At 33.9% G+C, this 26716-nt stretch overlaps 1 pseudogene across 1 annotated transcript; it reads left to right on the top strand.

Moving 5' to 3' along the window:
- The first annotated feature begins 15808 nt into the window (after nt 1-15808).
- Nucleotides 15809-25050, top strand: LOC309819242 (signal peptidase complex subunit 2-like; annotated as a pseudogene). The gene is made up of 2 exons: nt 15809-15973; nt 24428-25050. The product of its transcript is annotated as a signal peptidase complex subunit 2-like (transcript).
- The last annotated feature ends 1666 nt before the right edge of the window (nt 25051-26716 follow it).

Below are 26716 nucleotides of genomic sequence, written 5' to 3'. Positions count from 1 at the left end.
TCAAAAAGAGTTATTAGAAGGTAGAAATTTAGACAGTGTGTAGAGGCTATTCTGGTGAATTCTCTATGGGGACAAGGTTATGGATTCAAATAAAGACTTTTTGTTGTTTTTTTTTAAATAAGGCAATGTGAGCATTTTTAAATTGAGTATGTCTACATATCTATTTCATTTTAAAACAATACAATTTCTGAGCTGCAAAGAAAACAACCTACATGTAAATGATAAAATATTAATAATATAAAAATTTCTGTGAGGAAGAAAATAATTAATATAATTTTAAAAGATCCAAATACATTTAGAGGAGACTTAAAAATAGGAAAAAAACCTCAGTGATAAATGTATAAAATATATTCAACTCAGTAGAAATCAGATAAACTAAAAATATAATTTAAAAGTATTATATTGTATTATGTAAATATAAAAAGGAAAAACAGCTGTTATCTCTTAAGCTGGCTATATTTAAAAATAAAAATACTTACAATTATTTGTAAATTGAAATAGATGTGTTTGTATATATATGTCCCCCAAATCTGTATATATGTGTATGTGTGTGTATCCTCTTATATAGTACCAGAACAAAAATTTTAAAGGAAATTACGTAAAGCACAAAGAAGCTTTTCACATATTAACACAGTAATTTCATCTTAGAATCTCCCAAGAGAAATTCGCAAAAATGTGTAGAGCAAAGGTTTGCTTTTTCTTTTGTCCTTTGTTTAGTTTTTTTTAATAAATGTGAATGTTCATTCTGGTATTTCTTATATCTCGTATTTTAAAAAATGAACGGTTGATATAATAAAGTGTGGTGCATAATACGATGGAAATCAGGTTTACTAAAAATGCTTTTGATTCAGAATATTTAATAGTATTGGAAATGTTCATGACATAATTTGCAATTTATGTGAAGCATCCAATTAATGTAAAATTTGTGTGTGCTTGTATATATACAGATAACTTTGTGAGTATACTTTACATTTTTATTTTTAGCAACTCTCTTCATTCCACCTCTGGATCATCATATCACATGTCATATGTTTTTATTTTCTTTTTAAGCTTTTCTCTAATTTACAAATCTTCTTCAGTAAGTACATATAACTCTTTGTATTCTGATTTTAAAACATATTTTGTAAAAATATCAGAAATGTAGAGCTATGTTAAATTGCATTATGTTCTTTTAAGTAATACATAACAGGTCATTTTCCTTTGCATACTTTTGCTTTAATTCATGCTCATTCCTTCAAATTAGTATATTGTTAGTTGTTATTGTGGAACCTCCTCATGTGCTAGAAGTTATAACTTTAATTCCTTCAATAATCTACGAACAAACACATACTGTACTATCTGTTTAAGGCCTGGCCATTTGTCCCTAAGACATAGACCATATTTAAAGGGCACATTATGCTTTACTGATAATAAAGCTTCAAATATAATCTATTGTGAACCCTAATTGGTTAATCAAGATTCTGTCAATAAAATAAAAGTCATTCTAAATATTTTAAGCAACAGGAGAGTTAAAGCAGAAAACTAAAGTCTTCCACAGCAGGGAACACCTGTGAAACAGTCATTCAGTCAGCAAGTGCAGGATTTTCAAGGAAGCCTTGGATGATTTCACCTGCTTGGAGTATCCAAGCTATTAACATGAGCTTGTCCAGAAGATTCTAAAAACCCTAATCTATAACCTTTCTGCAACTGCTATCACGTTAGTTCCCCCTTTTCCATTTCCTAAATCACTTGTGAATGCCTGTCATTAGCAGAATCTAACCTAGAAACCAGCTCACAAGGAATTCTGAGAAAAGGAGTTCCCAGGCTTCTTCCCTCAGGGGTAGAAGGAGACAGCTGATGCTGAGTTAATAATCAACAATCAGGTACATGTAAAATTTGTAAAAGCTGAACTGAATTGGTTTCCCAACCATCCGAGTGGAAAGAGCAATATAACAACAATTCATTTTATTTTGGCTTCTTAGAATTCAAATTTAATAGAAATTTCCTAATTTAAGGTTAACTTGGGAGCAAGAACTTATAATGCATACAAGAAATGACATTACGTGAGGGATATGCATGTGGGTAGACTGGGCAATAGATAGAAAGAAACATCAAGGATGGAAAATATTGGTCTCAGTATATGAAATGGACCTGTCTAATGTTCATTTCATCCGAGTGATCAGTCTGTCCACACAATATGGAATATTTTTCTCTAAGTAGCCAAATCTTGTTATCTTGGTTTCTATTTTACTGAAGCCCCAATACTTACACTACTTTTAATGAGACTTTAAAAATATACTAATTAGTTCATTAAAATGCATGTTGATAAATGAAAGATAAGCAACCTGCAGTTTATGATGTTTCATCTTGAAGTTTATCCATGAAGGTAAATACATATTCTGTCACTATTTTTATAAAATATTCATTTGAGATGTACTTTGAAAAATAATGAGCATTATACTAACAATAATTCCTAGGAATTTCAAGTTTATACTATTTATATTCTATGTATAATATCTGATTTTCAGTATTTCGATTATAAAAAGCACAATATAATCAATGCAGCAACAGTATTTTTTCAAATACTGAATTTACAAACATTGTATTCATTTAGTTGCCTTGCAAGGAATTTCAGGTCATACGTATTATTAGGCTTTTAAAAGTGATCAATGATTATGAAAAACACAGGACTACTTACTAAAATAAAATGATACAGAATTTACTGACTGCCCACATGGTTCAGTTGCTTTGACTTATTATAGATATTTTATTAAAAATAAGATATTTTTATCCATCAGGAAATTGATATATTCTTAATCTTCTAAATAAAATAATATAATTTCTAATTAATTAAAAAAATAATACAACTGTGGATGTAACATTATTCCAGTCTTAATCCACACTGGAGGTTACTGTCTCAATATTTTATATGTAGTTTCCACAGTTAGTCTAAATTTTTCAATAAGTGGCTTATTACACAGGATCATTCCCCTAATTTTATATAGCACACAATTTAGCATTTATTCTATTATTCTTTAATATTTTTCATTTAAGCAATCTATTAGATGTCTAATAAAATATATATAGCCAAAGGCTGTCATTATTTTTAAGATATAAGCAAATTTTCAAAAACAGAATTATAGTCAATATGTTAATTAAATAAATAATTCTCATAGGAGATGATAATCATCATTACCAACACAACCTACTAGAAAATATCATTAATTAAAACCAAAGCAGGAATTTCACTGTTAATTAATAATTAATTGTACTATAGCTATTAATTATTAATTAATATACATTCCTTTTGGGCTACATTCCTTCTCATCATATACATTTGACCATCGCATATGTATTTGCTATAGGAAATTGGAAAATACCTACTGTTGAATATATGTATGAAAAGAATATGTGTAATTCTTGACATAATATTTCTCTCTCAAAGAGGAGTATTTTCTCTTCAGACTGGATTTCTCTTAAACTGCTAAAGCAATTTATTTGGTCCGTTACGTTTTTTTCCCCTGTTTTCTGGGGTTTTTTTATGGAAGGAGATATATAGTTATTCTGCTTTAAGATTCATATAGAATTCTGACAGAAATTGTATGTGTCTCTGAGAAATCTAATTAAAATCCACTAAAAAGAAAAAAACATGTTTAGTTTTAACGTGATAATACTCTGTTAGATATTCCATTTTAGGGAATAACTGGTATATAATCTATGTAGGTAACTTTATCATGTTATAGAATGTTTTATTCCTTGGGTGTTGTGGCTACTTTAAGCTCAGCTAAAATAGTGATTGTCTCATTAACACGGCTGTTTTCATTGAGGAACCTGGCTCACAATGTGCTCTACTTGATTTAGCACGCTATGAATTGCTGTGCTCACCTGCTCTGTTATTACTTATCTGCAAAGCACCTAATATTTGTCCTTAGCAGAATTTTGCACTAAATATTTATTCTATTAATTACTCATAATTAACAATATAATATTGCTCTGATTTAATTCATTAAACACTTGATAAAAGCAGATGCTGTTTCTATATTGGTGATGACTTGATAGTCAATGCCAGACACTATTTTAGCTAACTCTTAATTGACTGATTTTTGGCCAGCATAATTAGAGAATCATACATTTTAGAATACACCACTCCCCCAAATTCTCTATAGCCTACCACATAACCACGCTCAACCCACTTGAGCCCAAGCATTAGGTGGGATTCCACTGTGAGAAGAGTCCAATTACTTAGATGTGGGCTTTATCTTTTTTATTAAGGGAATCAGTAAATAGATTTACCTTCCTTTCTAACTCTTGTGTGTGCATTATACCAAAAGAAACCTTGAAGTTATTGGAATGAGGATAATTTCTTAATATCTCATTGTTATATTATTCCTTTCTTATTTATATTCTCTATTACATTTACTACACACATGAATGAAACACATCTGATTAGATAAACTTAATTGTCTAGAAGCCCATTTAACTAGTATTATATTACACTCTTCTTATAATAAAGAATAAAGACTCTTACTGTAGTTGAGCTAAGTATTAGCTGAAATAATAATCTCTGAAATCTGTGTCAATACAAAGCAGATTTTTTTTAGAGCATGCATGAGTTTAGTTAATGGTGGTCATATAAATCAGAAGATACTCTTTCATCTAGTTATTCATGGATGAAGAAAATGGAGGCTCTTCAATTTTTGACATGTGACTTCCAAGGTCACTTTGGAGATGTCCACACTCTGCCTACAGATGCAAGAAGAAATACACTGAATTCCTTCAGCCAGAATTCAATGTCATAAGCTTTCCTAGATGCAGAGGGGATAGGGAATTCTGAGTGGTGTGACCTGAGCAAATCATTTGACTTCCGTATGTCTCAGTCTACAACCTGAATTCATATATTCCTACCAAATAAGATTGTTTGGATTATCAAATTCAATGAGGCAATTCACTCATTCTGGCTTCTGCTCTGTTCAAGGCTTTAACTCTGTTTCCTTCCTACCCTTGGGGAACATAACAGTTTCCCACAGTTGTTTTGCCTGACATTTAACGACCATATATTTTCCCTTTTATCCTGCTAACACCATTAGGAATATTTCCTTCATCACAGTTTCTGAAGTTAAAGCCTTTAAATTATGCTTCAGTATCCCTCCTAATGATTAACAGACAATTCTTTAGCTTTTAAATGCTCCACTTGAGATAAATATATGTCTTGGGAAATATAAACTAATAAACCAATTTTGATTGGATATATTTTATGAAAAATCAATGATTTATTTCATAAGTACATTGATAATATATACATCATAATTCCACTGAATACTACCTGATTTTTCTACCTAATATCCTCTTTTATTAAAGATGTATTTTTCCCTTAAGATGTTTGACTTTTTATATGTAACTACCAAAAAATGAAAGTGAGCACATTGTGGGTTTATGATTAGAAATCCAGTATTTTTATCATAAAATATGAATGGAAAATTCAAACGAAAATACATCTTATGAATTTGTGTCTATAACAAGTAATATCAATATGCATTTTGTGAGAAAACTAATGCTTTAAGCAGTTATTCAAATAAAATATAACATCAAGGAGCTGCAACATATACTTACAAAGATATTGAGAGTTATAAAAGATTTTCATTGTACATATAAAAGCAGGAAGTAAAAATTTTCCAACTGATACTAATTTTGAAGATCTTTATGTATATTTTAGAGTTTTTTTTAAAGGTTTGGCATTTTATAGTCACGTATTATATAATAAAGTGTTAATGTTTGCTTTATCAATGTGATGTCAAAAAACTATAATTATTGCCAGCTCAATTCATGAATGACTAATTACAAAAATAAATAATTAACAGTAAACCAGAACTAACAAGTTGTGATACAACACAACTGATAATCTTCTAGTTTGTCAAATAAATGAATGGGTTATGAGATAGAGACAATGATAATAAATGTCAATCTGTAGTGTCATTTATCTATGAGTAAAGATATTCATCTTTTGACATTATAAAATGCGTAGTGATTTTTGCATATAACTGTAATTCATTTCCTGTTTGTCCTATTGCAGCATCACATTTGTAACACTGCAGTTAAGACCCTGTTAACATTTCCCTTATAAAATCCATATTTTCAACTATTTATAATTATGTGATTAAATTTCTTTGCAGAATGAAACTTGGATTACAAAATCTCTTTCTAGGAGATATTTTAAATAAAATTTTAAAAGCCGAGTTTTACAGGAAGGATATATCTCATTATGAGAAGTGTGTACTGGCAAGTGATGATGGGCTATTGGTGGTTCTTAATTACTTCACGTGTTTCTGCTCCTTAATATTTCTGTTAGATGAGTAACATAATAGATGGTGTTAAGTAATTCATTTTTCATTAAAGACAAACAGGTATTATATTAGTTCTATAAACACATATTTAAAGTAAGGCTGGGACTTCCCTGGTGGCGCAGTGGTTAAGAACCCGCCTGCCAATGCAGGGGACACGGGTTCAAGCCCTGGTCCGGGAAGATCTCACATGCTGCGGAGCAACTAAGCCCGTGCACCACAACTACTGAGCCTGCGCTCTACAGCCCATAAGCCACAACTACTGAAGCCCATGCACCTAGAGCCCGTGCTCCACAACAAAAGAAGCCACTGTAATGAGAAGCCCACGCACCGCAACGAAGAGGATCCCCTGCTCACCGCAACAAGAGAAAGCCCACGTGTAGCAACGAAGAGCCAACACAGCCAAAAATTAAATAAATTTAATTAATGTGTCATATTCATGAATCACATGACCCACTTAAAAATTTTTTTTAATTTTATTTACTTTTATATAGCAGGTTTTTTTAATTTTATTTTTTTATACAGCAGGTTCTTATTAGTTATCTATTTTATACATATTAGGGTATATCAATCCCAATCTCCCAATTCATCCCACCACCACCAGCCCCCAACCCCTCTTTCCCCCCTTGGTGTCCATACGTTTGTTCTCTACATCTGTGTCTCTATTTCTGCCTTGCAAAGTGTTCACATGACCTACTTATAATGGGATACTTCATGCTCTCTTCTAATCCCATTAGTTTAGAGTGAATGTTCTAAATGTCTGCTCTCAAATCTGTTTGTTAGTTTTACTTGAGTTATTTACTTGATAGTTATTTCATTAAATATTATAAACTATGTCATGAAATATTACATAAATTAGGATTTGGAAAAGAAATAGGGTGTTTCTATAAAATCACTGTTGAGGGACTTCCTTGGTGGTGCAGTGGTTAAGACTCCATGCTCCCAATGCAGGGGGCCCAGGTTCAATCCCTGCTCAGGGAACTAGATCCCACATGCATGACACAACTAAGGAGACCACATGCCACAACTAAGGAGACTGCCTCCCGCAACTAAGGACCCTGCTTGCTGCAACTAAGAGACCCAGTGCAACCAAATAATTAAATAAATAAATAAATAAATTTAAAAGAGAGACCCTTAGTTCTCTTAAAAGCACAGTTGAAATATTTAGAAAATACTTGAAAAAGTCTTTCAAACTAGCAATGTATGTCAGGTATTTAATGGATGGACAAATTAACTAAAAATGTAAGAATTCTATACACAGATTATTTCATAAGTGTCTAATTTCTTGATCATTTCTAAAGAAAAAAGATGAAAATAGCAGAGGATACATTGTACATGTGTTTTCTGCAAAAATTTTGCCAGAGCTTTATTACTATTATTCATGTTAAAAGGAATTATTTGCCTATAAAAAGCTTGGTGGAAAATGTGTATTTTTTAGTTAAAATATTATATTTAAGTTAAATATACATCTTTAAATCTGTTTATTAGCTTACCAACTTCAATGTCATCAGAATCCAAGATATTTATAAATTGCAAAGAAATCCAGTTTGGTAGAGTTGTTTCCATTATTTATTGTGTTCATCATACAAGAAACTTTGGTGATTCTGTTTTACTGATATTATTATAAACTTGTTTATTGTAATTGTGCATATAATACTTATCTTCCTATCTGTCTTTATCCTATAAAAATGCAAGGGTTTTCATGTAATTTTTTGTTTGAATAAGATTTTGTATCACTCTTCTTAAGCTACATTACTGGAGAATGGATTTTTCAGCAACGTGAATTAGGCATTCATTTATGCAAATCCTCCATACTCCGTACTATCTTCATAAGTCAACCAAATAGAGTACTCAATACTAGGCCCTCAAAGAAGATAGGCTAATGTGTAGGGGATATTATAGCCTAATGAGTAAATAAATATGCAAATGGAAACAAACGATCAAACAAGAGTATAGGAAAAAGGCATGACAATGTTAATACACTCCCTATTCTCCTAGCCGAGGTCCCAGTGGAAGAAACTCTAAAGGCCTGTATATCATGCAAGTCTGGATGGAACGGCTACATATTTCTTTAGGACAAGAAACTTGACTACTTAAAAGCATTGATTTTTCAGGTAGTTTGCTTACTTTTCTTGCTGCAAATCAATGGTCTTAAAATGTTATGTGAACAAGCTAGATATATACTACAGAGATTCTACTGTTTGAAGTCATGCCACAAATTCTTGTTCTTGTTCATTAACACTGGCCTCCTCATACATCTGTCTAGACTAGTCTTCTACAACTTTCAGAAGAGAGCTCTACAAGTGCAGAGGTCTCTTTAGTATTTGCTCAAATATATTAACTTGATTAAGCTATGGAGTTTACTTATATTTAGAAAATAAAACACTCTCAGTGTAATTGCACATACTAGTGAAAAGTTTTCTTTGATTCATTCTGTATTTTAAATATAGACATGGTTATTTATTATTTAGTGTTGTTTCACTTGAAGAATCGTTCCTCTTCTTAGGCACATGATCATATTTTCTCTGACCCTCTAATGACTTGTATATTATTGACTCTACCTCTTCTGTCTTCAACCTCACCTTGGCATTTTATCCTTCACATTTAGAATTTAAATGAAGCAAGTTTTTATTAAATTAAAAAAAATCAAGCATACCTACATGTTTCTCACATTCTGTATCCATTTCTTTATCTGACACTCACTTCTCAATTTACCTTGCCCGTATTTCCATCGATACACTGAAAGAGCTATCATTAAGATCAGAAATTACGTCTATTGCTTGAAATTTAAAGATATATTTTATTTCTCATATAACTTGACTTTATATTTTTATTCTACACATTTGATAATTCTTCCAGTTGAATCATTCTCAGCTGTAATTTTCTGAGCTTTTCCCACAACTATAGCCACTTTTTCTCAAACATACAGCTCTACTTTTAATCTCGGAAGTTCTAAAAATGTAGGCCTAGTTTCACTTCTGTGGATATTCTTGTCTTTAAGAAAGTCACACCTTTGTCACTGGCTACCCTTCCCAACAACTGCTATCAATACTTAGGACCCCCAAGCGCTTAGGAACTCCTTTGTCACAGGTCTTACCTCTGACTCACATGCGACAGCACCTTGAACATCTCAAAACCATCCACAGACATCATGTCCAATGCTGAAACTTTTATCTCCTCTGCAAGATTAATTCTTCTTCCCCAACTCAGTGAGTATCACCAACCATATCTAGTTGCATAAATAAGAACCTAGGAGTCAATTCTACATTTCTCCCTACTCCACCACTCTGACCTTCCCCAAATCAATCTGTCACTAAGTCTGGCATACCATACCTCCTAGATAGCACTCAAGTAATTCTTCTTTCTGTTTTCACTGGCAAGACACTGGCCCAAGATGCTTTAAGGGAGACAAAATTTCACGCTATCTAAATTTACATTTGGTAGGTTACACAAAATCTTAGCTTCATTTTCCTCACCTATAAAAATGGAAGTAATGATGAGGGTGATTTGAGGACTAGATAGACGCATATTTAATAAATGCATAACAATGTCAGTAAAGTTTTGCTAAACTTAGCTATTATATAGTCTTTTCTGTGAATAGCAGGAGACAATAGCTATAAATATATGCTGAATATTCCAGATCAGTTCTCCACACAGGAGCAAGGACAGTCCTTTTGAAATGCCAATTTCACCATGCCATCCCTTGACCAAAACTTTATCAATTCTCTTCTGTTTTTCTTAGAAGGAAGCACAAAACAATTAACACTGCCTCTGAGGCCCTTAGTGATGTAATTTCAGGATTCTCTCCAAGTTCGTTTCCAGACTCTGTTTAGTTACTCTTGCTTCTTCCTGACTTAGGACCTTTCCTGATTTCACAGCCTAGGGTGGGCTCCCTATATATACATGGTTTGTCAATTATGCCTATTTCCCCTTCAGAACATTGTCAGGGTTTAGAATTACATGTATATCTTCTTATTTTACTTATGTTTATTTGCATCCCTAGTCTACTAAGTTTCATGAGGGAAAGACTATGCTTTATAACTCATTCTTATAAAACATAACATGTCCAAGGTCTAACATGTTATCTGGCTTAAAATGTTATCTGGCTTAAAAATGTTCAATTAACATTTTTGAATAGATTTATGCATTAAGAGATGGGTGAATGAACTTTAAACACACTGTAATTTTACTCCTTTTTCAGGGGGAGATCATCATGTGTATAATTCCACAGACTATTCCTCTACACAAGATGTTGTTTTGATATTCTTTTCCTTGCCCTCTAGTTTAGATAACTAGCAAGACAAACGGAACAGAAAACTCAAACATATATTTAAGGGAAGATAATGCATTTGTGATGGCAAAATGCTAGTAGAGCACATAGAATCAGTAGAGAAATTTTGACAATAAAAATACCCGAAGATACAAGACTTATTTTTCATATAGTTTTCATTCGCAAATATTGATAGTAGAGTGATTATTTTTCGAGCAGTATCTACTGAGTGCATATTATGTCCCAGACATTCATGCTGTGACTTAGGGCTAAAATAATGATAGAAAATATTATGATGGTTAAGATCAAAGTCTCTGGTACCAGCTTTTCTGTGTAAGAATCCTGTCTTAATCACTGCCCCGGGCAAATTCTCTAACCTCTATTTGTTTCCCTCTCTTTAATGATGAATAAAAGATAATAATATCACCTAACTTCCAGGGTCATTGTGAGGATTAAATGAAGGTAAAGAATTTAAGACTATAATTTGTGTAAAGAACTGTGCTTGGCATAAAGGAAGTTTTATATATTATAAAACATATCACTACCATTATTTTATAGCCTTAGTGCTTAGCTTACAATTAAATGGGAGAAAAAGCAAGTTAATAGATATCAGCAATATACAATGATAAATGATATCACAGGGAAGTACAATGTTTTATGGAGTCATAAAGTGGGATGCGCTACCTGAATTTGTGGGTGCAGAGAAAGCTTGATGCATAGTGTGGCATCAAACAGGACCTGAAGGGTGAGACCAAGTTAGTCTGCAATGAACGTCAACAGCCTTCTGAATGGTAGCATACACAGAATTAGCGTACACAGTTTTCTTGACTTGTTAGTGTGGTGAAAGCCTAAAGCCCATCTTGTCAAACTATGTGGAGACAAGACGTTTACGCAAAAAGGGAAAGATATCTCACAGTCTGCTGAAACCTGTGACTTACAATGGGAGCAATTCTTCACCTATCCCTTAAACATCTATTTACTTACAAGTATGTTTTGTCTCCAAGAGAAAGACTCTGGCTTAGGCAAACAGTCACTTAAAGAACTCAAAGTATTTAAAAATATAAATTCTGTCTTTTTTTTTTTTTTTGCGGTACGCGGGCCTCTCACTGTTGTGGCCTCTCCCGTTGCAGAGCACAGGCTCCGGACGCACAGGCTCAGCGGCCATGGCTCACGGGCCCAGCCGCTCCGCGGCATGTGGGATCTTCCTGGACCGGGGCACGAACCCGTGTCCCCTGCATCGGCAGGCGGACTCAACCACTGCGCCACCAGGGAAGCCCAAATTCTGTCTTTTGATAGGAATCATGATATCCTTTTTCTCCCTTCCCACTTCCTTCCTATCTTCATTTTTTCTCTGCTTCCTTTCTTTCCTTTTTTCTAAGTTTTAAAATTTTTTTCTTCTTTATCATGCCTATGCTACTTTACTTCATTAAGTAAGTTTTGTTTTTTTGGGTTTTGTTTTCCCCTAGCACTGTAGGAATTCTAGATTGTTGAACCCAGTCTGGGTCTTCTGGTTGAAGTAATTTTTTATTCCTCATTAAAGCATACAGACACATATACACATAAGATGTTAGCTATGAAACATATATGAGCCAGAATATAAAAGTGATTTGAAGTATAAGGAAAGGAGATGAAGGAATAGAGGTCAATCCAGCCCTGCTTTAATACCAGTTCTTCAGAGTGTTAATACTAGGGTTTTACAATTTAAGAGAATGCACTCATGAATGGTGGCATGGGTTTATTCAGAAGGTATTATTACATAAATATGTTAAACAGAAATTTATATGTGCAGCTTATCTTGAAAATATATATATCTGAACTGCCTTCGTATTACTTGTGCAGTTCCATCAGAACAAGGAATTGGGGGGAATACTTTGTTGCTTTTTTTTTTTAATGGGTAAATAAATTGTTTTAACTTTAATAGATTAGCTTATAGCAATAAAAATGACTGAACTACTTCATGCAATATTACTGATCTCACAAATACAACGTTGTGATTGAAGCCATACATAAGAGTATAGTTTGTATAACTGCATCTATGTAAACTTTAAAAAGAGGTGAAAGCAAATCTATGATGCTCAAAGTTAGGAAAATACAAGAGCAATAGTAGGGTTTTCCTCCAAATTTATATGGTATCAAACAAAATAAACATTGTTGAGCAGTAATACAATGTAATATTTTTTCTTAAGTACACTCTCTGTCTTATTCCCTCAGGATCTTTGCTTTCAGGTTCACTTTACTTAAAAATAATGTTAAGAACAAGGAATCTAACCAAAGTTAATATCCATAGCAATATATAGGAAAAGGGCATGTAAAGAAACTGGAACTTTTTCGTTGCTTTATCTAACAGATTGTTTTTGCTTTAATTTGATAATATATATATTTTTTAATTGTAGATTTTGTTTGTTTTGGATCCTGGAGTACATTAAAGAAAATGTGTCTGTAACAATTTTATGAAGGCCATAGCTGTCCAAATCAAAATTCAACTTGATGTTTTAAGCCACATTCATATCTAAAATTATAAATCTCACAAATTGCTTACACAGAAATAGGTAAATGAAAGTGAAAAGTGTCAATGAGCTGGTCTGCTGAAGTGATTAATCTATTTGCCATATATACATATAAGTCTACTGTTCAACCAAATATTGCATGTTCATTATTATTTGATTAAATGTTTCTACAGGCCCTTAAATATTAATACAATTCTTGTATCCTGATTTGAAATAATCATCAAGATCTGTCAACTATTTTCTTTTGTAGTACTGGGTTTGGAGTGAATCCAGAAGTCCTTTGTCATGTGTGTTGCTTAGAGATGTTTTATTCCTAGTGAGTGGAATGTGAGCTGACAAACTTGCTATTACACTTTGCCAGTATTGAAACTGTTGCAAAGGGATTATGAGATTTATCCAGGGCCAGAGTGCTAATCATTGACTAGTTGGCTGAAAATTATGCTGTAGATGCCTGATTCTTAACCCAATTGGCTGTGTAACATCCCTTGAGAATATTGGTGCTAAAAGATTCAGGCTGTTTCAATTTACTCTTTTAATTAAAACATAGAACTAGAGAAGAAACAAATAAAAGAGATGAGAGCAGGGCTTAAAATATCCTCTAGCTCGCCCTCAGTATTCTTTGTCACAATTCTGCTGTAAGGCTCCACCAACACATCTCTGAACAACTGCCACTTTTTCTTTTTCATTATGCAACATGCCACATTTATGGGCTCAAAATGATACTTTACATTCCATTTCCTCAACATAGCATCATTAGAAGGAACACATAATTCCAAGCACTGACACCTAGAAAATGCAATGCATTGTATTACTTCATTATACTTCCTTGTTTAGAGTTAAAAATGTAGATTAAAGAATCCATCAACAAATTTTACTGAGCGCAAACTGTTCAGAAACTATCAAATGTAGACAGTAGTTTAATAGTAAAATAATAGAACTTCCTTTAAGAGAATGGTGTTAACATACCTTGTGAAGAGAGAAGAACTAAAAGTTTAGTGCAGTCTAATGATTCATACATGTAAAAACAGATTTTTCTCCCCCAAAGAAAAATTTACTCCAAATTAAAGGCATGAATTATAAAAATAAAATTGGGGAGAATTATTTATTTTCCATTATGCATTTATTCATAAAACACAAGCAGGCACTGTGCTAAGCTTTAAAGAAGAATGAGATGGACATGACTCTTTCCACAAGCAGCTTATATTCTACAAAGTGAGGCAGAAAACACATACTTAGTTACACAAAAACCAAATACTGATAAGTGGTGGGTGGGTCTCAGGAAGGAAAATCCAGGACAGTAAGAATTTGTTAGTCAATTAGCTGAGTATGTGACTTGTGAAATTTGGATAAACTGCATTTTTTCCAGTTAGTTTTTAACTATAATGAAAATAAACATGTTACTGAGTCCAAGCTTGCTCTGCTCACCACACAACAGGCCAATAAATCGGAGATGGGGTGTTGAGGAAGGAATATTACTTTATTTGGAAAGTCGTCAAACCGAGAAGATGGCAGACTAACATCTCAAAATAATCATCTTATCAGGGTTTGGATGCCAGCTTCTTTTATAGCACAGAGGGGGAGGAGACGAGGAAGTAAAAAGGCCATAAATTTGGAAATATCAGATGGAATGGCCAGCCTTGGGGAGGGGATGTGTTAATTTCTTCTTCCTCTTGCAACCATCCACAGATGGACAGGGTCCGGATGTTTCCCTGAACAAAGGCACTTTGGTTTAACATTCAGACAGAGGGGCAGGGTTCCCTGAGGCAGGCCATTATGTATAGACAGTATCCTTTTAGTGAACAAAAGCAGTGTAAAGCAAAGGTTAAGGTAAAAGAAACAGATCCAACGTGTAGTCAGATTTGGCTCTTCCCTGTTACAAACACATATTTAAAAGGAAAAATAATTGAATTACACATAGTGTTGGTAACATAGACTCTGGAGCCAGACATACTGTATGTGATTCTTAGCTTTGTCACTTAACTGAGATACATAATCTTGGACAAAGTTATTTAACCTACCTACTATCAGTTAATCCATCTGTTAAAGAAAGGAAAACAATATTATCTTTCTTATATGTTTTTTGTAAAGATTAATTGACTTGATAACCATATGAATGTATTAAAACAGTGCAAGGTTCATGTTATACATGCAATACAAAATATGGTGATGATTATTAGGTTTACAGCCATAATGATGCTAAAATATTGAGAGAGTCAAATTTAAACTTATGGTATAAGATCAATAAATGGAATTGTGGACTCTGAATTTTGCATTGTCCTGCATACATACTTAGTTAATGTTCAATCAGGAGAGAGAAATAACACAATAATTTGAACAGGGAACTTTAATATCAAGAATTATTAATTATTAGAGTATTAGAGTAAGGAGGGATTGACTATTAAGAAAGAGAACTCTAATTATAGAAAAAGCAGTCACTAACCCTAGGGTTGAGACAGAATGCCCATGGAAGACTCCTGCTTCCCCTAGACCAACATGCAGGTCTTGGAGAAAGCACCCCTGTGACTCACTGAATAGCAGAGAAGTACCTGTGTTGTTCCACTTGTGGTGGAACCTGCCAGAAATCTACCCTCTGGGGTGCCAGAGAAAGCTGTTCCCTGTTGGGTGCTGCTGGCTGTCATGCAGTGCAGAAGCAGGGCACTGGGGAAGCCGGATGTGACGCAAGGGTCCGAAGGACTCTGCTATAAAACTGCCTGATGGTCCGGAAAAGTGGTGGGGGAGGGTGCCCGCAGCTGAGTGCTCACAGCTGTGCACTGCAGGAGCTGGGAACTGGAGAATTTACAAGCACCGAAGGAGCTGAGAGACTGCTACCAGAGAGCCTGGTGAAGGCCTACGCGCTGGGAGAAGCTTCTGGCTGCTTAGTGCTGCTCTCCCGTGTCCCACAGGAAAGGGCAGTGAAGAGGGGAAAGTGCTTGTAGGAGTCGCTTGCTATGAGTGAGCAGACCTGTGCTAGGAAGAAAAAACCCTTCTTCCTGGAATGTCTCTTCAGCCCCTTCTACTGACAGAGCTTCCTGCCACCTGGAATGGAAAAAAAAGTATTTAAAATGTCAAGTACCATTTTCACAGAGCAATCTGACAGGGTGAATTTGGAGCTGAAAGGCGACAAATCAGTAACTGGCACAATACAACAAAAAATTCAAGATGAAAACATAATTCTGTTCCTTGTGCTAACTTATTGGATATGATTCATTCCAGTGTGGAGTCTAGAAATACTTATGAATTGGAAAATCCACAAATATCATTTGCATTTATAATATTTAAGACAAATATTGGTAACCAATCCTTAAAAAAATTAGGGTACCCTTGAGTTGAGCATCTGCAATATTGACCAGAGTGACACCAGATTTTAAAATTTTTACAGAGGTGTTTTACTATTTTAACATAAAACCAATCCCATCTTGTATTCGTTTTTATCTTACTTCACCTATCAGCAGCATACGCTCGTTGAAACATTTTAAATTTTGGTTTCCAAAATGCCAACTCTTTGACTTCCTACACTGCTGTCTTCTACTCTGTCCTTTCCACTTTCCAATTCGTATAGGTAACAGTTTCTTGGGGACCTCTTCCCTGTGTTTACTTTCTAGGCTGCATCATCCAATTTCATGCCTTTTAATACCACTGAAGGGCCTGGTGGCGCAGTGGTTGAGAGTCCGCCTGCCGATGCAGGGGACGCGGGTTCGTGCCCCGGTCTGGGAAGGTCCCACATGCCGCGAAGCGGCTGGGCCCGTGAGCCATGGCTGCTGAGCCTGCTTGTCCGGAGCCTGTGCTCCACAACGGGAGAGGCCACAAGAATGAGAGGCCTGCGTACCGTAAAAAAAAAATAAATAAATAAATAAAATACCACTGAAGATTCCCATTGACAAAAATATAGTACAAACATCATTGTTTTTTACTATAGTCAACAGACAGACTGGACTGTAGAGTAAAAGGAAAAAAAAAAATCCATATATGGCATCTTCAACAACACTAGGTAAGAAGGAACCGCATCAACTCTTGAACATAGGCGTATGTGACCAGGATCAGCAACTTCTCTGTAGAAGTGATAGAGGGAAAGTACGATACTGAAAGATCTAACAAGTCTCAGAATGAAGGTATGGCCAATAAAATTTATACCCCAAAAGAGAGGTACTTGGCTGAGTAGCTACCAGGTGAACAAATCTGAGAAAACTGACAAGATTCAAAATCCATACCAGCTTCAAGCTGTTGAAAAGTGCAGATAAAACTACCTCCTTTCCAACTGATAGAAATTTACCACAAACTGCAGGCAGCAGAAGTGGTGGGCACAAATGCTGGGCCTCCCAGATATACAGAAGTAATATGAAGGAAGAGAGGTTCAGACGATGATAAATTCAGAATGTAGTATAGCAGCAAAATACATTCTTCAGAAACAAGAGACCCATTTAAAAGAAAGGTTTGTAGAGCTCTGGAAGATAAAAATGGTACAAAGAAAGTACCTTTGAATTGATTTATCTGTGAGGGATAGAGAAGTGACTTCACAAAGAGACATTTTTTCAATACCTCATGGTAAAAATACAAAGGGAGGAATCTGTACATTAGTTATTAGACTGGGAAAGCTAATCTGTTTTATCACTTTAAGTACCTCCAGATAACCTCGGAAAACACAACTCATTTAAGCATGAAAAATCAGTAAGAATTATTACCCATTCACATATATATATATAGTAACAAAAGGTGAAAATTAACCAAGTAACAGTACAAAAGTTGATTTTAAAACACAGAAAAATTTTGAAGAAAAATTAATTTTAGATGTCCGTATCAAGTGATTTATACGGGAAAAAAAATCAGTTCTTTAAAGCAACATTTTATTCCAAAACAGAATGGTGTAACATTTTTAGGATAGCTGGTTTTTCTATCAAGCAGTAGTGTCTTTCAAGAATAAATGAAACCGGGGCTTCCTTGGTGGTGCAGTGGTTGAGAGTCCGCCTGCCGATGCAGCGGACATGGGTTCGTGCCCCGGTCTGGGAAGATCCCACATGCCATGGAGTGGCTGGGCCCGTGAGCCATGGCCGCTGAGCCTGCGCGTCCGGAGCCTATGCTCTGCAACGGGAGAGGCCACAACAGTGAGAGGCCCGCATACCGCAAAAAAAAAAAAAAAAAAAAAGAATAAATGAAACAAACAGACAATAAAAATGCAAAAACTCAGGGAATACTAATCTTATACATCCTTTCTTAGAATAAGATATATATAAATAAGAAAAATTTGAAGACGATTTATTATGTGTTCTGGAAGTGAGCAGTTAATGTTTTTAAGAATCTAGGAATGAGTGGTGGCAAGGGATGCAAATATTACAGTCTCCAATAGATAAAAATAAAACTAGGAAAAACAAATAATTGCTAGAATAAATAAATAGTAGAATTGGCTGCCTTACAGATATTAACTTGGAATGAAAAAAATTTTAAATCAGATATTTAGAAAAAAAATAAGGTAGAAGATATTTCTATGTAAATCTATTAATGTCTGTTAAGCCAATATACAATACCTTATACAACAAGGAAGTATGTGTATTTATAAGACATTAATATAAAAGTAGTTACTAGACCAAAAAATATTGCATACCAAAAGCAGAGACTATGAAGTAAATATATGCAATATTATAAAATTATATATCATATATAACATGTAAAACAAACATTTTAATAAGTGAGATAGTCTATTTCTATTTTTTGATATTGCAAACATATTTGATCTAGTTCTGTAATCGCATGTGTGTGTGTGTTGTAATACATATTGCATATAATTACACAATATATATTATTAATTCCACATTAACCCCCTGACTTCATCACCTTCCATTCTCCCCCTTGCTCAGATGGAGTTGTTCTTCTTAAGTACCTCAAGTATCTCCATTGTGTCTGTTATATAAAGAGGTAAAAAATAAAAGGAAGGGGGTACAAAACACAATCCTAAAGAGAAATTGAGAAAACATATTTTGAAGGGAATAGTCCTTGTTTTTTTTCATTAGTCAGAGTAGTATCAGACAAACAGAACTGTTCTTGTTCTAAGTAACTCAGATTTCCCCATAGATAGTTTCTATATTACTGTCAGAGTCAAATGTCTTCAAAATCAATGTGATTTTGTCACATCTTACTTATAAGTGCCCAAATAATAAAGGTTAACACAATAATAGCATGCAATGTCAGTTCTCCAGTAACTGGACCCATCCTAAACTAATACCCAGAGAACCATGCCAATTTCTCACCTATCACATAACCTGTTTTCCAAACACACCCAACTTATGATTTCAATAAAACACACCCTGTTCTTAAACTACTCTCTTTTTCCCCCTTCTGCTTCCTCTGTCTTGAATTTATTTCTTGTTTTATCTATTAGCTATATCTTATTATTTTCAAGTACAAGCTTATTCATCACCTTTGTGTGCTCCTTTGCACATGGCTAACAATCTACTTTAAGTCATTAAACGAAAAGAAACTAATGAGTTGAAATACCGATGTTCACTTCTAAATCTCAAGCTCATGGAGAGGATGGGTTGGTGTCTTATTTAATCTCCCTTTTAGGTACATTGTAGAGTGTTTGGCACATAGTTGATGTGTAACAAATATTGGTTAAATGAAAAAAAATGAATGAATGAAAGATGGAAGATTATTATAGAAGTTCATATGGGCTAGGTTTGCATTAAGATAATCAAGGAGAATTTTTGCTGAGTTGTTGTGTGAACTGAATCATGAAGGTGGAGGATAATTCAGATAAAAGAAACAGGGTATGCCAAATTGTCAAAAAAAAAAAAAACGGTGAAGTGATATCAGAAAACATTAAGCTCATTGTATTTTTTTGCAATATTAGTGCTAAAGACAAGTTAGAGATTTAAAAAAATATATAGACAGCCTGCAACTAAACCCAGAAAGAGCACAAAGATATTCAGAAGAACAAAAACTTAAATATAAGGCCCAATTAGATATAAATTTATTTTCCAAGAAATCAGATAAAAAAGGAAAAAACCTTTAAAATTGTACTGAGGAGACAGTAATAAAATAAATGTTAGAATCATCTGCTCTTATTTCACTAAATTGCTAGAATAAAGCAATGATATACAGCATAGTAAAGTTTTAGAATGAGTATTCTAATGGTAAGTCTAAGTTAAATGGTTTAAAAAAATAAAGCAATGACATTATCTCATTGTAATTTCTATTCAATCTCCAAAACACCACAGTAAAAAATATGGTTTTTGTGTTTTTGTGAAATATGAAATACTTGTTTTTTCAGGCTAAATTAAAATATCCATTGAATCTTTTCTTAAAAATATATAAATTATACTTATATTTCTCTTTACCTATATAGCATAGAAAGTTGTGAATCTTCTTAATAAAAATACAGTACTTTCTATATATCTTTACCATATGTAAAAAGATAAAAATAACTTTTGGTGACTGTTTCTCTCATCCAATAACCATCATCTTCCTAGGAACAAGGATTGTGTCTTATATATCTTGGCATTTTCAATGTTTGCTTCAGTGACTTGCATACTGAATTCACTCATACAATAAAGAAGAAATAACAGTAAGTAGCATTTATTATTTATTTTGTTCTACACTATATACATTACGTGAATTACCACTTATAATTTTAGCAACAGCTGGTGCTATGAGTACTAGTATCTTCTCTCTTTTACAGAAAAAACTGAAGTTGAACAATGAATAGCTAAAGAAAGAAAACTCTTCTAATGTCATATCACTGTTAAGTAGCTAACCCAGAATCTGAATCCAGACAGGCTAGCTCCCAAGTCTGATTCTGTAAATACCACAGGATATTCTTTTTCTAGAAGTGGAAAAAAGGCAGGTAATTAAAAGCACAATTACTTGTGTTTTAAAATTTGGGGCCTGTATTTATTTATTTTATATAGGTTTTATATATCTTGGTCCCGATGATAAAATCAGTACGTCAGTCAAATTTGATTTCAAATTGTTTCAGCATTTATTTAGCAATAATTAAATTCAAGTTTATGTTTCATGTAATCTGTCTATATGCAGTACCTGTTGGGAAACAATTCTTCCTGGGTCTCTTATATGTTTTGTACATTTGTAAGCAAAGAACTGACTGCCTTTTCTTCCAGATTTCTTTTTTAAAGGACATTTTTGTAGCAAACAGGATTGAAAATAGAGATATTGTCACCCTCTAGATCAAAGGGCAGGCACACTAATTCCCCATTTGAAGAGATTTGAATTCTCTAAACTCAGCATTCCTTTCCTACAATACAATCTACCCCACCTGTGCAGTTATCCTCTGACTCTTTGGGTCTCCCTGTAGGAAGTGGAACTCAGAAATCTAACACAAATAAAACTGATTCTCTGGCTACTGCTATTGCTTTAGCAATAAACTGCCCATCTTAGATTAAGGAATCTCATGTCATCTACCAGCATACATAAAACCAAGGCAAGTTAATTAATTAGCTTGTAAATAATATAAAATCGTAGATGATTTAAAGTTCCTAACTTATATATTATGTGTTTTTCTTACTACATATTATTAAAAGACTTGTTTATAGGAAAGAAAATTTGCTTATATATCTAATATTTTAAAATATTTTAAAGACCCAAGATTTGAATGACTGGAAGAGTCCATGAAAATTCATCAAAGATGTATGTGGATTTTTCAAATAGTTCAAATGCTTAAATATTTAATCTATTGCTGATAATCTTTAATATATATTTGGCTGGTATGGAATATTTTTAAAACATTAGACCAGCTTTTCACAACAGGGGCCAATTTGTCTCCAAGGGAACATTTGGCAATATCTGGAGACATCTTTGGTATACATTGCTTGAATTATATACGTTCATTGCTTCTTGAAATTGGGAGTGGTGGGGGATCCACTAATAGCATCCACTAATGCTACTGGCATTTACCGGATAGAGACCAGGGATGCAGTTAGACATCCTAGGGTGTACAGGACAGCCTCCCCTAATAAAGGGGACCAATTTACTTGGTCCCAAATGTCAATTATGTTAATGTTTAGAACATATCTATATCTATATTTATATCTATCTATATATATACATCTGAAATTGAGATATATAGTTCTATTCTCTCAATGATAAGAATTAACCTGCATACAAAATTACAAAAATATAAATCTCTATATCTATCATATGTCTATATAACTGTTATTCATGAAAATCAAACCATAACATAAATAAGAGCAAATAATCAGCAGAAAACCAAAGTCTCAATTTTTTTAAAGTTTTTAGAATGTACTTATATATAAATATATCAGAGAAGTACAAACAAACCTTATTTTTTAAATCATTGATAATAATGTATAGCCAGTAATGTATATACAGAAGAAAAAATTATCATGTATGTGGATTGAGGTGAATGGGTACGATCATTTAAAAAAAATTATCCTGTATTTGGTTCCCAAAGCCTATCCTGTTGCTATAGCAACAGCTGTCCTATATATCCATTTGGTATTATAGCAATCTGTCAAGGAAATTCTGATATGCAATAATTTGTATACATTAATTTTCAAAATTATAAGAATATGTTTGAATATTATCTGCTTGTTAGAACAACCCTCAAACATCTATGACTTTACAAATTATACTTCTAAAATTATAGGTATGATCACCTTGTGTGTGTGCATATATATATATGGGTGTGTAAATATGCATATACAAACATATACACATATATAATCATATATACACTCATATATAGTCATATATGCACTCATGTATAACCAGCCAACATAAACTGAACTTCTATGTCATAGTATCAAATGAAATTTGTCAGAATTTATCTAATTGGTATAGTATTATCTGATTCACAAATATGGACTAAAAGTGTCATCCTTCACATCATCCAGTGTTAGTAGGATCCATCTATATAGAAATTACAAATTTTATTTTTCAGGAGAAAATTAATGTTGTTTCAAGGACACTAAAAGCAATAAAAAAAGACAACAGGTAGTTTTACTACTTGGTTGGATAGTAACTGAATTTGATAGAACAGTGGGATAATACAAATATTTGTAAATAAATTGAGTATAGCTTTGTAAATTGAACTGACACGAGATTCCAAAGAAGAAAAATGAATTAATTACTATATTCACAATTTAGGAATACCATTCATACTTAACTCATTTAGACAAAAATTTCATCCTGAATCAAAATTTTAGCCTTCCTTTTACTCAGTCTATTAATGGTTGAATATATTTTAAATAGCAACATCTTCTTGTCTACTGAAATACTTATTTAAACTAATTTATTTTCAAAATTCTGAGTAGTTTAAATAGATACATATATATTTACATTCTTTTCAGTTGTTATTTAAAAATGCAGCTCAAAAAATTTTCTACCATGAGAATGTATTTGTGTGCCTGTGTGGTTGTGCAGGTTCAGTTGTATAAAATGTAGTCGAAGAATCAACTGAAAGAAATAATGAGAAAGAGACAAGATGGTGGCAGAGATAGTAGTGGGGCTGACAGTGGTCCTGAACACAAGTCCCACTAAAACTGAGTTCCTCTGCTGAGTTTATGATTAACTTTTCTATCCAAAATGTTATTCCTTTTCTTGTTCTCCTCAAGATTGAGAAATATCAAATAAAACTGGGAATTGAAACTGAGCAGGACACTGTTGGCCCCTCCCAAGTACAAAAGCCTTTCTGTGTCCCCCATTTGTTTTCCTTTTTTTTTGGCTGTGCAGTACAACATGTGGGATCTTAGTTCCCCAACCAGGGATCAAACCTGGGCCCCCAGCATTGGGAACACGGAATCTTAACCACTGGACGGTCAGGGAAGTCCCCTCACCCCCACCCCCACCAACTTCCTGTTTTTAGGGAAAACGTTTCAGCCTCCTAGACCTTCTCTGAGCTCCAAAGGGCAGTTTCAAACAGTTACTAATTAGGGGAGTAAGGCAATGCAGAAAGAAACAATAGTGCAGGGTGGGGCCTCATTCTGGATCCTCCTCAGGGGATGTGCATAACAATTTGGTACATGTCTCTAAGTTCTTCTACAGGAACTAAGGCCCCCACCCAGGTGGAGGATGGTAACTTTAGGCTGAGCACAGCCTGTGGACCCCAGACTGGTTGGAACTAGAAGGCTGATGACTGAGATTCCTGGAACACCACCGTGTTACCTCACCACCAACCAATCAGGAAGGCCACACACTCTGCAGACCTCCCCCCAAATTTTGTCTATAAAATCTCTTCCCCAAAAACTATTAGGGAGATTAGGTCTTTAGAGCACGAGCCACCCTATTCTCCTTGCTTGGCCCTGCAATAAACCTTTCTCCCCTTCAAACTCCAATGTTTTGGTTTGTTGGGCTTCACCGTGTGTCAGGCACACGGACTGGGATTTGATAACAGCCCCAGCTATGGGACAGGCAGTAGCCATAGTGGCTTGTTGGACAAGTGGAAGATTGATGATAAGCCTGTAAAAACTGACAAATGGGATGTGTCAGCTGTGAAAAGTTCTTTGAATGATTCTGCCAAAATGTACAAGTATGTGGAGAATTTTGGTCTAACTGATGTTCGCCTCACCATCTGTACCATTTCTTGTTTCTTTGCCACAGTGGCTTTGATTTGGACTCAGAGTCCAAGCCTGTTCTGGCTTTGTGCATCATATCCTATTTTGTGATGATGCAGATCCTGACCATTTATACCTCATATAAGGAGAAAAGCATCTTTCTTGTGGCCCCAGGAAAGATTCTACAGGGATGTATCCTGATGATATTTGGTACATTCTCAAAAGGTTCGGTGACAAATACACTCTAAAGCTGACCTTCATCAGTGGAAGAACAAAGCAGCAATGGGAAGCCGAGCTCACCAAGTTCATTGTTAAGATTTTGACCACAGCAGAACACTGTTATGGATGTGTACAAGCCTGAAATATCCAGGCTCAATGTCAGTCTCACCACAGAGAAAAAAAATAGCCAATTCTATAACCAGCCATCTTTCTGCTGAATCATGATGAATTAAGGGGTATGGGAGAAAGAAACAGAACTTAAAATGGATAAAGTAAGAAATGTTAAAAAAAAAAAAAAGTCCCTAATTTGTCCTGAAAATTTGGTCTATTCTGGATAAATAGGACTTTCTAGGTCAGATATGAGTAGTTGTAGCTCTAATATCTAGCTATAGCTTCTTTAGTTTGCTGATTGTGTTGTTTTGATTTGCTTCTCTGGAAAAGCATTTTTGCTAAAAGTGGTACAGACTCCTTCCTTCATACCTAGCAGTACTTTATATGGTATAGCTTTGTGTCATGCAGTATTTGAGGACTCAGTTTTGAAAACTGTTAACCTGTTGCTGACTTTTTTGTGTTAATTCCTGCTTCAATGGCTGTTTCCCTTAATTCAGGTTACAACTTCTTGTGTATGTCAGCTTTCCTTCACACACTATTTTTGTGGGTGTGTATATATCTGACTTGAGGAGAACTGGGGGAAAAAAACACAGCTTTTTAATTTAAAAGAAATTTTCTGCCTGTTACATTTTGTGCTTTTAACCAATTAAAGAAGCTAATGGCATTTTTTAGTTTTATCTTGCCTAGGTTGTCCACTAATATATCTCTGTTGATTTGTGTGTGCCCTTTAACTGCCATTTTCTAAAATTTTTTTCAATAAAAGGAAAGATGTGAAAAAATATAATGAGAGAAAAGTCAAGAATTATGAATTAAAATAGTATTTAAATAGAGCATTTAAATTTACAGAACAAAGATGTTCTACCTAGTTGTTATATTTAAAGAAAAAAGACGTCTTTTATTTTAATTGAGATGTAATTGGTATATAACATTATATTAGTTTCAGGCGTGCAACATAATGATTTAATGTTTGTATATATTGCAAAATAATCACCACAATAAGTCTTGTTAACATCCATCACCACACAGAGTTACAATTCTTTTTTATGATGAGAATTTTTAAGATCTACTCTCTTAGCAAGTTTTATACATACAATGCAGCATTATTAACTATAGTCAACGTGCTATGCATTACATCTCCATGACTTACTTTATAACTAAAGAAGCAGATTTCTCTGCCAGAAAACATGAACAAGTGAAAACTGAGAATTTTAAAATAACAGAATTTTCAAAGTAATAAGAAACTTGAGATATCATTTAATTATTCAATCTTGGATTTTAGAAATAATGCTCAGAAAGTCAGAGTAACTTGGTAAACTGCACACAGGTAGTTAATGAAAAAGACAGAATCCACTTGTTCCAATATCATTATGTCTTAATATCTTTTAAGACAACTCTGCCCCACACAGCCATACATACACCTCCTCCCAGGGCTCTTGGTGTCCTCCCTTCCATATTGACATAATTATCTAAAAGTATCAGGCAATAGCAAAGTTGCTTGACACCACTCCCTTTTTCTTCACACCATGTAATGTTTGATAACCATCAAGATACTCTGAAAGGTTAGCTTTATCTCCTATCTTTCTTGGGGATTCTTCAGCACCAGCCTTCTCTACATGGGTGCTCAGATCTGTATTGCTCTATGCAAGCAGTAACTCTGCATCCAAAATATACAGCTCAAACTTTTCAAAAGCATGAAAGAATTTAATGCTGTGTTAGTTTGTGTCCTGGTGAAATCTGAGTTTTCTACTAAAGAGTAAAAATATTAAAAGTAAT

This window comes from Grampus griseus, assembly GCF_964374135.1.
Source record: "Grampus griseus genome assembly, chromosome: 2".
In the NCBI taxonomy this organism is placed as follows: domain Eukaryota; kingdom Metazoa; phylum Chordata; class Mammalia; order Artiodactyla; family Delphinidae; genus Grampus; species Grampus griseus.
This window is presented reverse-complemented; position numbering and strand designations above follow the sequence as displayed.